The sequence below is a fragment of the Furipterus horrens genome, unplaced genomic scaffold (genome assembly GCF_987537825.1).
Source record: "Furipterus horrens unplaced genomic scaffold, mFurHor1.1.pri manual_scaffold_7, whole genome shotgun sequence".
In the NCBI taxonomy this organism is placed as follows: Eukaryota; Metazoa; Chordata; class Mammalia; order Chiroptera; family Furipteridae; genus Furipterus; species Furipterus horrens.
The window spans coordinates 118,898,057-118,913,167 of NW_028327177.1; the positions used below are offsets into that span (position 1 = coordinate 118,898,057).

At 33.8% G+C, this 15,111-nt stretch overlaps 1 protein-coding gene across 4 annotated transcripts in view; it reads right to left on the reverse strand.

The window, feature by feature from the left end:
- The window catches only part of TBC1D5 (TBC1 domain family member 5), a 463,871-nt gene that overhangs the window by 336,936 nt on the left and 111,824 nt on the right, over positions 1-15,111 (reverse strand). For 3 of the 4 annotated variants that reach the window (XM_090284379.1, XM_090284381.1, XM_090284378.1), the window contains exon 3: positions 13,619-13,824. The gene's annotated coding sequence lies outside the window, so the exon portion shown is untranslated. Of the gene's footprint in view, positions 1-1,767; positions 1,875-13,618; positions 13,825-15,111 lie in introns of those variants that run through there. The other variant, XM_090284380.1, reaches the window with a different exon arrangement.

The following is a 15,111-nucleotide window of genomic DNA, read 5'->3' on the forward strand; positions in this document are numbered from 1 at the left end:
CCAGGTATATCCTTTGTTCTGTGCTGCTGATAATTGGTGGCTACTGCACGGACCACTGATGGGCCCCCCTGCAGCTTTTTCAGCATCCTGCCCCCTGTTTTACAGAGCCCTGCTTCCTTCCCCTCCGCTCTGACTGCTGTCACACATGGTGTCCCACACCTTTCTAACACTGTCGGCCCAGTGCAGTCTGAGAAATGCCCGTCACTCTCTGTCCTGTGGCAAAGAAGGAAAAAAATGCTTTTCTACTAGTCTCTCAGTTTAGAGAATAAAGGGGCAATACTGCTTGTCCCCAGGCATCGTCCAGAATTATCCTCATTCTGCAGTTCTTTCTCATTGTTTTCCTACAGGCCACTTCTCTTCTTGCCTGCACAGTTCTCTGACACAAGGTCTAGACCAGAAAACAAAACAGACCCTAGGGTGAATTTTAAAATGCTGCTTTTCTAAAAACTGAGAATATCACCTGGCTCTTTAGTCTTTATTTTTCTTAGGGAAAAAACTCACTTTTGTTCCTATGCATCAAGGATTACTGGCAGGCCAACCCTGCTGGTCACCGCATTCAGATATGCCTGAACCCCTGCAGTTAAAATAAGTGAGGTCCACACCGAAAACATGTTATGCAGAGGGTCTTACACACTAAAACAAAACAAAACAAATAAACAAACCTATTTAAACATGGAAATCCATTCTTGCTCCACGTGTCTCATACTTAACATGTTCCATTAAAAACTTTACATTAAAATTTCTAAATCATATAAGGCACTCAAAGTAGCTTTCCCATTCGCAAACAGAAGCCTCCCTTTGGGGAACTATTTCACAAAGTAATATTCTCTTCTGAATTCCAGTGTGATTAGGCCAAGACCTTCGTGCTACTTAGCCCGCAGTACTTTCAGACAGTGGAAAGCATTCCAAAAGCCACTTCCAGACAAATGCCAAGAGAGGAACAAGACAGCAAGTAATAATCCCTCCTGGCTGGGAATTACCAGTAAATTTATCCCTTTGATGAAAGGATTCATTCTTTATGTCATGAGAACGTAAGGAAAGAACAATAACTCTTCTTGTAAGTTCTGTACTCAATTCAGAATCTACGTTAGAGGGTAATATATACTAACAAAGTATTAATGTAAGTAAGAATAAACTAGAGGAAAAAAAAACACAAATTCTCTGAAATAAAAGCAAATTTTCAACAAAATGTACAATGAATATAAACGTTACTGTTCGTTCAGTTCCATTCAAAAATTGATATACATTTGGAAATTAAATTCCTGGCTTAGAAACATGATAAATAAGCAAATACTTTAGGTTAATATATTTTTCTCATTAAGCACTTTATGAAAGAAATTTTTCTTCAAAAATCAGGTATTAAAGTCTAAAGTGTTCAGTCACTAAAAATAGGACTATTTTTCCTCATTTATTTTGATACTTTTAACCATCTCATAAATTGTATATTTCTTAGATGTTAACAACCTATCCTCCTAGAATTTTCATATTTTGGTGGAGAAAAAGAAATACAAATATAGCTTTTTAAACTGAATGACTTTAAAATTGATCTTTATAAGAAATAATCCAACCTTTAAAAAACAAGCAAACAAACAAAAATACCTGAGGGAGAGGGGTGAAGAGGCTTTAAAACCATGAAAGAAATAAAGATGGTCAAGGATTGAGGCAGTATGGTGTAGATTTTAGGTAATTTTAAGCACTGGATAATTTTAATGGGAAAGAAAGTCTCAATTCAGTTATAAATATAATTTTAAGAATGGCACACTATACCTTAGAGAATCTATATCATGGCATTTTTTTCAAACAAGTAACAAGAACATCAAAAAATACTTCCTCCTTATGTTGTATGTATTCAATCTGTGGACTCCCACTGCAAGTGATCCTTGAGACAATATCATAAAAGATTTCTAAAACAAAATGGATAAATATGAGCATTTATTTAAAATTCAAGCAGTTTTTCAAAACTCCATTTATATTCAGAGTGTCCAATTATCTACAAGATATATACAGGCTGCGATACAAACTATTATGATTAATTTTTTTAAACAAAAATACTAGCACATATATACACATAATGAATCTTATCTCCCTTCAAAGTATCCATTTTGGGCAGCTATATATCAATTTTGCTGAAGAAAATTCAAAAAGAGGCATTCCTAAAATACTTTGATTAATGGATTATGTATACATCTTCCCAAGGGGACAACTTCAAAGGGAATAACACACATTTGAATAAATAAGCTCTGATATATTTGTTTAAAAATTCGCCTCACTAATTTATAGTCACATGTAATAGAGAAAACTGTAAAATACATAAAGTTCTCTGCACTAATAAATTTTCATTTGAAATTTACACAAACTAAATATTTTGTAAGTAGCAAGAAAACAGAAAGTGATAAGGGACAGGAAGTTAAGTGTTATAAACTCAAATAAGGATAAAAGGCTATTATATTACTACCTTTTTAAAAGTAAGTGACTATTGAGGAAAAAGAGAAAAACCTTCAAAGCTACAGCAAGCATTCTATAACAAATATCAACAAATGCACTGAAAATAGTCCTTAAAGTCTGCAGATATATTTCTTATCTTTTATGAAGCTTTATTTCATCTTTTACTTTCAGTTATAGTATATGCAAAAGTGATACCAACTAATAAAAATTCATCAAAAAATGCAACTCATTTTCAAATAATACTACGTCTAAAAAAGCAAACTACTGTCAATTACATTTTATCATTCAAAGGATAGTAATTTTTACTCTAATCCATGCAATGTTTTGAAATAGGTATAATTAAAAAAACTAACTTGTAACTTGTAATTACTATATTTATGCATCTATAGAATCATCCACACAAACACTTTAAAATTATATATTTTCTTCAATTCATCTTAATTTAAAAACTCTTCCCAAAGTAGTTTATTTAAAAAAATTTAGTAGAAGGCATGTAATTTTACCTTTTTTGTGTATTTGTTATGAAAAGGCTACAAAACAAATACTTTGACCACAAACCCTGGCTGTTCAATGCCTTCAATCAAAGCACTGCAATTAATATGAAATTCTAGATACAGAATATAATGCCACATAAATAGTATAACAGCCAAATTCTGTCTAAGAAGCCATATGTTTTTTCCCATTGTTCAAAAAAAGGAGATGACTTCCCGTCACTTATGTTTCTGATTAGCAAGGTGATTTATGCCACAATCACTAAAAATGCCAGCAAGTGAATGAGAAAATGCATAGTGACTGCACCAGATGTGCACAATAAACAGGAATCCCATTGTAATCTCTGGTACTTAGTTTATATGAAGGTAATGTAGGAAACACTCTTGGATATGGCAAAGTCACTCTTTTTTTACATTTGACTATAAATGATATGAAATAAATTGTGTGTTTTATACTTTATGGCATGCATACATTGATAAATTAGGTACCGTTTTGTATCCTGACTTATCTACAAGACAAACCTGGCTAAGATCATGGGGATTAATTGCTTCAGAAGTGTGAAATGCAGCTTTTCCATTCTTTTCTGCACACTCAGTGAAGAAACAATGATTAATCACTGTTTAACTATTCTCTTGAGGATCTATAAGATTGCCAAAGCAGGACTTATCCTCATAAATCCAAAAAATACAGGTTTAGATTTTTTGCCAACAACTGAAAGAACATGAACTTAAACCCATTTGTTATCAGATTAAAATAATGTCAAGGTTTTAGAACCCCACTGGTACACAATTCTCTTTTAATCAGTGACTTCAATAGGAAATTAGATTAACACATAACATAGAACAAAACCAAATGTATTTTACAAAAGTAATAATAAACATATCTTTTAAAAATTATAAAACATCTACAGCCTAATAAAGTCAAACAAGTTACAATGGAACTTGAATTGATAACCTTCCTTAGCTACATAAATACTTTAATCCCTCTGTGCTATTTATAAAAATTAAAATACATGCTATCAGATGAAAAATATTTTTAAATGGTTATTTCACATGGAAAATGGCTACTTATTCCAAGAAATTTTATTCCAGACAGCTAAAGCTGAATGACAATTATGTGGATAAAATTATTTAGTTCCAATAGTACTAACATATATATTTATAAGCCTTAATAAGATTGAAAATGTAGAACTCCAAACTTTAAGCCTATAGTATATATGATCTAAAAATATGTAACATTTTGAACAGAAGTACATAAGAGAGGCTTCAAATATATTCCAAGTAATCTAGGCTTTCAAAATATCTTCAGCCAATATTCGCTACATTCTGAAAAAATTAAGTAACTCTTAAATTGAGGTGAAATTATTGTTCATCCTCTATAAAACTTGAATACATATTTTTAATAACTGAAACCTTATTTTGTCTCAATAATATAACATTAGTATCATAATGGTCAAATCATTATAATGGTTATAAATGGGTCAGCTGTTCATAAACTACAAAGTATTCCTAAATGGGAATAACCTAAAGTAAAAATTCAAATTTCTATGTAAAATAGGAATACAGTCACTTCTGAATTATAAAGGATTCCATTTTCTATTGATTCTGTTCATATAACTTCTCCCTTCCAATTCATGATGCTTCTTTTAGGTCTACTAGGTACCACAAGAGACCAGCAGAACTATAAGCAAGAAGAAGTGAAACTGTTGGTCACTTTCACTGTTCATAAGTCTTTGTAAAATTGAAAAAAAAAGAGAAAGTGAAACAGATTCTGTATTTTCCTCATTTCACTTTTATCTAGGTTTGGTTGTTTCTTCATTGTCAAAAAGCGAGTTATGTCTAGTTCATGTATATTAAAAACTTAAAAATAACATTCACAATAAACCTGGCAAAAAACTGATTTTCCTTACATCATCCATTTTAAAAAAGAAAAAAATTTAAATAGCATTTAAGAGTTAGCTAAGTACTTACTATAGAGTAAAAAGTTAATATATATTTGTTGATTCTGCTCTTGAAGCTGAAGACATTTTAGAGTCAACAGAAACAGAATTATCCTTCCATCTTCTCCCTATGTTTCCAAATATCTTCTCCAGTTCAAAAATTTCAATTCAATGGTACATATTTTGGATGAACCATCCTTCCATGTTACTCAAATTATCCCACTAGCATAAAACCTCACAGAGATAACAGAGTGTCTTGTTTAACCTGAAAAAATGATTAGGACAGGATTGAAGGTTCAAGGACAGACATCAATATCAGCTTGCAAATGGAACACAAGAGTGTCGGAATGAGATAGTGAGATTCTTGCACTAAGATTTTTGCAAAGAACTTTGTGTTCATAAAGAGAAAGTTCTGTAAATGGTGTAAGTCAGTAACCTAAACACAGAAACCAAGTCCCAGATGACAAAATAGCAACCTGTTGGAAAAATGTTTATGTGAATGCCAGGAAAGGAGACACACTACATGATGTTAAATAATAAAGTTACTTAACAGGGACTCAGCAAATAAGATGGTGAAGGAGCAGCCTGTGACGTGTGAACTAACTCACCTATGAAAAGGAGACTTCCCTGAAGACCCTTCTCAGAGTTAGCCCATTAAGTATGGGGCAGGTTTGCCACAAATAATAGATATAGTCCACATACTGACCATGATATAATGTGGGTACATACCAAAAGAAAATGAGAGATGCCCTGGCTGGGTGGCACAGCTGGTTTGGAACATCGTCCCATGCACTAAAAGGTTGCAGATGTGATCCCCATTTGGGGTGCGTACAGGAGGCAACCAATCAATGTTTCTCATATCAATGTCTCTCTCTCACTCTCTCTCTCTCTCTCTCTCTCTCTCTCTCTCTCTCTCTCTCTCTCTCTCTTTCTCCCGCATCCCCGCTCTCCCCTCCCCCAATGCCGCCTCTCCAACCTACCCCCTTCATTTCTCTCTAAAATCAGTAAACATATCCTTGGGTGAGGATTTGAACATGAGAAATTACTTTTATTCTTGCTTAAAGGGGAATGCAATAAGCTAGAACCTAAACTTAGAGGAATCCAAATAAAGTTAGAAGACACACAAGTAATCTTATTTCCTACTATTACTAACATAACAGTAGGCACACCTAAAGACAGAGTACTAAGTAAATTGACAGCATGCCAGATGTACTGACTCCCAAGAGGACATGTGAACGTACAGATGTAGAGAAGGTGTTACTCAAAACGTCTTCCAGCTCAGTGACCAAAAATATGTGCCAGGTCTTAGAGAATGGTAGAGCCTATAAAGAATAGAAATTAGTTATTTAAACCAAAGAGATGGTGCACTAGAGGTGAGGTGGGAAATTGGAAGCACACGGATGATAGTTTTTTTATCTTACCCCTTAACCCCCCCGTTGTTCTTCCGAAGTTAAGCTCTGCAGTATTGGAGCATGGCAGAAGGAGCCAATGGCTCTGCTTCTGACCTTAGTGTAGCTTGGTGGCTCTCTAAAACACACTGCAGGGTATTTACACACTTGAGATTTTTCAAAACTTCAAGAGGAATATCATTCATAAATGCCTACTGTTTGTCTTAATTCCATTAACAGCATTTGTTTAAAAACACAAAATTCCCACACTGGAAACCACCATTCATTTACATTGCCAAAACAAAAAACATAAAGGGGCAAACCGAATAGGACAGGCCTAAAGAAGTGGAAAGCTGCTAGTCATGGTGCTTCTTGCATGTTACATATCCTGGAAGTAGACCAAAGATTTTTAAAGATGGACCTGTGCCTATATACTCTGCCTTCCTTCCTCTTAGTAAGGATAAACCATCCATGCTCCTATCTCCACTTGTGCACACTACTTCAGCAATTCCCCATTCTTTCTTGTATTATGTTTATTCTTCTTTATTGGAACATTACCAATACTAATGCATGCTGATTCTCTTTTTAAAAAATCCTCTTTTGACCTCAACACCCTCCTTCAACTGCCACATGTGCTTCTCCTCCCACTCTGTTTAACACACTCTGATCAGAGGTATGTCCTCTACTGAAACTGCTCTTCTCAAAGTCACCTATTGCCTCCAAAGCATAAAACCCACAGTTCATCTACAACCTCACTGTTCAGCAACATTTGCTAGATGATCACTCCCCTTCCTTGAAACATTTATGTCACTTCAGCTTCATTAGTTTTCAGATATTTTGAAAGTCAGCAATTGTCCTCTTACATCAATGGTTTTTCTTTCCGTGATTTTCTTTCCTCCACTAACTTCTCTTCTCCTAACCCCATAAAGTACCCCAAAGCTAGGACTTTCAATTGTCTAAAACTATGTTTATTGAATTGCATCAATTTTACCCCTCTAAAAACAGTATCCATAACTGACAACTTCCACAGTTTTTCCTTCATCCCCGACCTCTCCCCTGAACTCTGAACCAATATATCAGTCTCCTTAACCTCTCCAACTGATTGTCTAATAAACATCTCCAACTTAGCATGTCTAAGTCAAACTCCTGACCTTGTCCCCTCAATGTATTACTTTTAGAATCTTCCTCTGTTGTTCAAACCACAATTATCTCTCATCTCTAACCTTCTACATGGTCCCTCTGCTTCTGCCCTCACTCCTTTAAAACAGATTCTTAACTTGGCATATTGTAATTATTTTAAATTATTTAAAAATAAAAGGATATTCTGCTTTTAAATCAGCCTTTCCTATTTCCTTATTTCCATAATACTTAAATATTTCTATAATCTTCTTTTAACATTGAAAGGCTCTTAGGAACTAGTATTTATCATTTTGAAAAACATTTACCTGAGGGTCACCAATAATTAAAGCTTCAGTTTTTCTCCCCTCTATTAAATTCAAATAACATTTTAAAAACAATTATTTTTTCAATGTCACATCAGTTCATCTCTACCTGTAAGATTAGAAATCCTTTTTTATTTCTTTATACACACACACACACACACACACATATCTATACTTTTATTCTGTTCAGCTATATTGAGGTTTAATTGACCTCCATATAATATAATAAAATTATAATGTATTTATATATACATCATGATGATTTATGTCTAAATTGTGAAATGATTCTCACCATCTAGTTAATTAAAACATTCATAACTGCATATATAGGGGTGGGCAAAGTTAGGTTTAGAGTTGTGAGTAACATTCTTTTGAGTTAATCAAGCTACTGTAATAATCATAACCTGCATGTCTTTTTTCATATGAACAGCTATAAACCTACTATTGCTACCCCCCACCCCTGGATTTATCATTTTTTCTTTTCTGGTGAGACTATTCATGTTCTACTCTCTTAGGAAATTTCAATTATATAATAGTGTCATCAATTATAGTCACCATGTTATATATTAAATTTACAGACCTTATTCATCTTAAAGCTGAAAGTTTGTAACTATTTAACTACCTTGTCCTATTTCACAAATTCCTTCAGCCCCTGGCAACTATTTTTCCACTCTCTGTTTCTATAAGCTTGATAATTTTTTTCTCTTTTATAACAGATTCCACGTGTAAGTGATAGCATGCGGTATTTGTCTTTCTGTATTTAGTTTATTTAACTTAAAGTCATCAAAGTCCAGCATGTTGTTGCAAATGGCAGGATTTCCTTCTTTCTCGTGTCTGAATAATATTCCACTGTCTGTTCGTTCACTGAAAAATGCTTAGGTTGTTTCCATATCTTGGCTATTGTGAATAATACTGCAATAAACATGAGAGTGAAATATCTCTTTGATATCCTTTTTTCATTTTCTTTGGAAATATATCCAGAAATCAAATTGCTGGATCATAGGGGTATTGTATTTTTAATTTCTATAGGAACTCGATACTCTTTTCCATAGTAGCTGCACCAATTTACATTCCCACCAACAGTGCAGAGAGATTCCCTTTTCTCCATACTCTCCCCAGCACTTATAATCTCTTGTATTTTTGATGAGAAATTATGAGAGTGAGGAAATACCTCATTGTCATTTTGATTTTCACTTCCCTGATGATTAGTGAGGTTGAGCACTATTCATGTATCTATTGGCCATTTGTATGTCTTCTTTGGAAAATTATCTATTCAGTTAATCCACCCATTTTTAAATCAGATTGTTTGGATTTTTTGCTATTGAGTTGCTAAGTTCTCTTTATATTTTGAATATAACCCCTTATCAGATATATAATTTGCAAATATTTTCTCCTGTTTGGTAAGCTGCCTTTCATTTTGTTGATGGTTCCCTTTGCTGTGTGGGAACTTTTTAGTTTGATGTAGTCCCATTTGCTTATATTTGCTTTTGTTGCTATGCTTTTGATGTCAAATTCTAAATACCATTGACAGGACAAGCAGCTTACCCCTGTTTGCTTCCAAGAGTTTTATGATTTCAAGTCTTAATTCAATCTTTAATGCATTTGGAGCTGATTTTCACATGTGGTATAAGACAGAGGTCCAGTTTCATTTTCTCACATGCAGCTTTTCAATTTCCCCAACGCTATTTAATGAAGAGACGACTATTTCCATTGTATATTTTTGGTTCCTCTGCCTGTCATAAATGAACTGATGATATATGTGTGGGTTTATTTCTGAGCTCTCTATTCTGTACCATTAATCTATGCTCTTTATGCCAATATCATACTGTTCAAAATACAAACTCTATCATACTGTAAAATAGCTTGAAACCAGGAAGTAGGCCTCCAGTTTTGTTCTTCTGTCTCAAGATTACTTTGACTATTTTCAGGTTATTTTGTGGTCCATGGAAATTTTAGGATTATTTCTTCTATTTCTGTGAAAAATGCCATTGGACTTTTGATAGAGATTTCACTGAATATATAGATTGCTTTGGGTGGACATTTTGTAGTCCATTTAACAATATTAATTCTTCCAATCCATAAGCACAGAATATTCATTTATTTGGGTTCTTCAATTACTTTCATCAATGTCTTATAATTTTCAATGTACAGATTTTTTACTTCCTTATGTAAATTTATTTCAATGTATGTTATTCTTTTTGATGCAATTATAAATGGATTGTTTTCTTAATTTATCTTTCTGATAGTTCATTGTTAGTGCATACGAGTACAACTGATTTTTGTATATTGATTTTGTATCCTGCAGTTTTACTGAATTCATTTATTAGTTCTAACAGTTTTTGGGACAGTCTCTAGGGTTTTCTATATACAATATCATATCCCTGCAAAAAGAAACAGTATTACTTCTTTTCCAATTTGGATGCCTTTTATTTCTTTTGCTTGCCTGATTTCTCTGGCTAGGACTTCCAGTGCTCTGTTGATTAAAAGTAGCAAGATTGAAGAAAAATAAAAAAAACAAACTATATAAATAAATAAATGTGGCAAGATTGGTTCTTTGTATGTGGGGGACATTGCCTTGTTCTTCATGGTTGTCGGCCGCAAAAAAAAAAACACCCTGAAAAATAGCCCAAGTAAAGGACAGTCGGGACCTTAGGGAGAAAAAAGAGTGGTGAGTTTGGGCATTCTTGTCTTATTCATGAACTTAAAGGAAAAGCTTTCAGCTTTTCGCCATTGAGTATGATGTTAGCTGTGCACTTATCATAGATAGCCTGTATTATGTTAAAGCATATTCCCTCTATACCCATTTTGTTGAGTGTTTTTATCATGAATGATTTTTTGGTCAACATCTACTGAGATGATCATGTGATTTCTACCCTTCATTTTACTAATGTGGTCTCTCACACTGATTATGCATGTTAAGGCATCCTTCTACCTATGGAATAAATCCCCCTTGAACACAGGATATGATGCTTGTAATGCATTGGTAAATTCAGTTCATTTCAGATTGTTGAGGATTTTTACATCTGTGTTCATCAAGGATACTGGCCTGTAATTTTTATTTCTCATAGCATCTTTGTATGGTTTTGGTATCAGGGTAACACTGGCTTAAAATAAAATGGTTTTGGAAGTGTCCCTTGCTCTTCCATTTTTTTTTGGTAGAGTCTGAGAAGAACTTGCATTAATTCTATTTTAAATATTTGCGAGAACTCACCATGTAGTCCTGTGCTTTTCTTTGTTGGGAGATTTTAAATTCCTTATTCAATGTAATTGGTCTGTTCAGATTACGTATTTCTTTATGATTCAGTCTTCGTAAGTTGTGTGTTTCTAGAAATTTACCCATTTCTTCTAGGTTGTCCAATTTGTTGGTATATGATTGTTCATTGTACTCTGTTATGATCCTTTGTATTTCTGTGGTATCAGCTGCAATGCCTCCTCTTTCATTCCTAATTTTATTTGAGTCCTGTTTTTTTCCTTAGTACGCCTAGCTAAAGGTCTGTCTATTTTGTTTATCGGTTTTAAAATAAACAGCTTGGTTTGGTTGACAGTTTTTCTTGTCATTTTAGTCTCTATTGCATTTATTTCTGTACTCTTTATTTCCTTTCTTCTATTAGCTTCGTGTTAGCTTCTTTTTTATTTTTAGTTCCTTGAGGTGTAAAATTAGGTTGTTTGTTTGAGCTCTTTTTTCTTAATGTAGGAATGTATCACTATGAACTTTCCTCTTAGAAATGCTTTTGCTGCCTTGGAATAGGAATAATTTTTACCTTCTTTTTACTTTCCTATGTATACCAAACTTTCTAAAACAACATATTACTTTTATAATAAAAAAAATGCTTGCAGTTTATTAAAAGGATAAAAATGCTAAATAAAATGGGAATGGGTACTAGAAGAAACCACTTTGGGAATGTATTTGGGTTATTCTAAGCTGATATAGAGGACTGAAAAGGTTAAGGATGTTTTAAATCAAGAATGACCTAAGGATATCAGCACACATATACAATTTACATAAGTGGGACAAACAGGAAAAGAATAAATAATATATACACTACTATAAGGGATGATTCAATCAAAAACTATCTTCCATTCAAATTTTGAGTTCTATTTGTATCTATATTTTTACTATAGGGGAACCAAGTGATCATATTTCCCAGAAGTTATGCAGTTCTTTCACCAAGTCATTTCATAGCTTGTACTGAATGGAGAAAGATGAGAACAGAGGAAACATAATAAAGCAGCTTGACAGAGACATAAAAAAAATTGCCCAATTCCATTTACCTTTCCAACAATTCAGTCATGAACAAATATACAAGTGATCTAAGGCACGGTTTTTGAAATTACAAAAGGGATCTATTATTAGATAGGAAATAAATCTAGTTAGAGGCATGAGCATGTGTTAAATAAAGCATACAAAAAAATAGAACAGAATAGAGCACTCTAGGAAGTCGGTGTAAAAATTGCTTCCACTTTTATTTCAGTTTCATTTGTACACTTATACCTGTGAGAAATGGCTCAGAAATATACATTTTATTTCTTACTATAGGTTGTGATTTAAAAAAAAGGAAAAAAAGTATAAATGTTACCTGATATACCTTCAACTCTAAGTTGTCATTCTAATTTTGCTACTCCTTTAACAAATTTCATGAATGTGGAGAGGGAGAGAAGGAGAGAGGGAAGGTGGAGAAAGAAAAGGAAAAAGACAGGGACACAAAAAGCATTCCCTAAGGAAAGAGCAAGTTGGTTGAAACAAATCTTTAAAGCCCTCCTGAGAATTCAGATAAGAGAAACAATGAGGAAGAAAAAGAGACTGGAAGCTAGTGAATAGATATGAGGTGGAGAGAAACAGGTCTGGTAACTGAGTAGTTGTGATAGAGGGCAACATTATTCCTTGAAGGAGCCTACAATCTAAAACCAGTAGAAGTGTATAAACACCCATACACATACACTTTTCATACATGAATCTACAGAACACATTACTACAGTCGTCGTCGGCAGCCGTCCGTCTCGAGAGACGATGGTGTAGCTTCTTAAGAGTCTATCTGCACTGCCGAGAATGGTTGTGCAGTCCGACTCGGGAGTGACACGGTATCTGTCTCCTCCCGTGTTGAATCAACATCTTGCGATGACGCTGGAGTGTCCTCTCCAGTGAAGCTGAAGCTACAGAGCCTGGGCGGGGTGATATGGAGGGTCTGCTGTTGCCCATGCAGCAGACACCCCCTCTCTTCGCAGCTGAAGGATCCAAGGGAAAGACGGAGTCAATACAGCTTGGCTTCAGGTGCGCCGCAGGAGTTGCCGGTGTTGACTACAACGTCAAACCGCCTTAGGGACTCCGGCTCCGGATTTTCTGTCGGGGTTTACTCCCTTAGCCTTTCCCCTGAAGAGGTATGCCGCAAGGCAGCGGAGGTTTTTTGGAGTCAGAGTTTTCCTTCCCTGATGTGCCCTGACTGGAGGATCGAACCAGCGACACTTAGCTCGCAGGCCGACGCTCAATCCACTGAGCCAAACCAGCCAGGGTAATTACTACAGTAAGGATACTGTTATGAAATGAATGTTTATGTACCACCAAAACTCATGTTGAAATCTGAATTCCCAATATAATGGTAATTAGGAGTGATACTTTCAGGAGGTGATTGGGTCATGAGAGTACAGCCATTATGAATGAGATTAATGCCATTATAAGAAGAGACTCCAGATAGCTCTCTCATTCCTTCCTGGTCTATGAATCAAGAAGTCCTAACCAGACAAAGAACCTGCAGGTACCTTGATCTTGGACTTCCCAGTCTACAGAATTGTGAAAATTTTCTGTTATTTAAAAGGGACCCAGTCTATGGTATTTTGTTATAATGCCTGAACAGACCAAGAGTGGTTATCGATAATATTAAATGTTTAAATGTACATTTTGAATAAATATATCTTACCTTTTAGAAGACTTTATTGATCCACAAATCTAACTGACGCTTGAAAATGCATGCTCTTGTTATGAGTCAAAAATGACTTTAAGGATCCGTACAACAGAGTTCTCCAAATACAAGTCTTGGTTGGCAAATAGGAATTAAAGAAGAATCAAGAAATAAAGTTCAACAGAGTTGTCCTTCAGTTAAGCTGCTGGAAAAACAGCAGATACCTAGAAAAGTAAACAAATAAAATACCTTCAAATATTCCTATTCCAAAAGGAACCTTAAAACAAAACAAAAATGGAAAAAGCAGGCTGAAAATATTTGTCATATTATTTTAAGTTCTTAGAGGACAAATGTTAATCTACTCATTAATCACTCTTTCCATTATCTACTTTAAGTCTAGGAAGAAAGGGAGTCATTTATTAATACCTAAAATAAAAGCCATTATAATAACAACAACAAAAAAAACCAACAACAAAAAAACAAAATACTTCAATATAAAACAAATTGTAAAATTTCATTTCATTGCAGTAAAATAAAAGTGTCCAAATAAAGAACACTATCCTAATGATAATAAAATAATACCAAGTATTAAAATCACTTAAAATAAAAAATGGAAATTTGATAGTTAACAGAAATGTGAAAAAAATTCCATTTAAAATGGATTCCAAAACATTAGTAATATATAAAAATTAAACTACACAAACATATCAATGTGGCAATATTGTTTGTGAAGTGAAATTTAATTTCCATAGACTTTTTGCCTAAATATTTTACCACCTTTAAAAATATACTTTCACTAATCATATTTGACAGATATGTTTTTACATAAAATCTGCAAGAATCTCAACTGAATTTCTTAAATAGCTATCTAATTTAAGTATAAAACTTCTTAATATTAATAAATTAATAAACATATTATCACTCTCCTCTAGATTTCATTCTATATTAGTTTACTCCCAATAACCTGTTAGAGCTTATCAGTAGCTTAGTATAAATACAAAAGCTCAACAGTAATTAGGCAATATAATATAAAATATAAATCAATAACAGAGAACTAAAAAAAATATTAGGATAACAAAACTTACTAAAATCTACTGAGATTCAAAAAAATTTAATTACTTAAAATACATTTTAGCATCATATACTACTAAAATCAATAGCAAAGTAGGATATCTGAAGAATACAAATAAATGTAGAATTAATCTCAAGACAGATTTCCAAAAATTGTTTTATGCTCTGTATTAAATATAATTCATGTTACATTTGTTTAAAAGAATGATTTATGGCTCAATCCACGATGGCAGAGGAGTAAGTGGAAGCTACACTAACCTCCTCCCAGGACCAACCTGGGATTACAAATAAATTGTAGAGAAATCATCTGGAATAACCAACTGAACAATAGTTGGACAGAAGCCTTATAACTACAGACAGAAGAAACCACTTCACCGCAACATGACTGGTAGAGTGTGGAGGAGATATGAGAGGGTTGGCTGGGCTCCCATGGGTGGCAG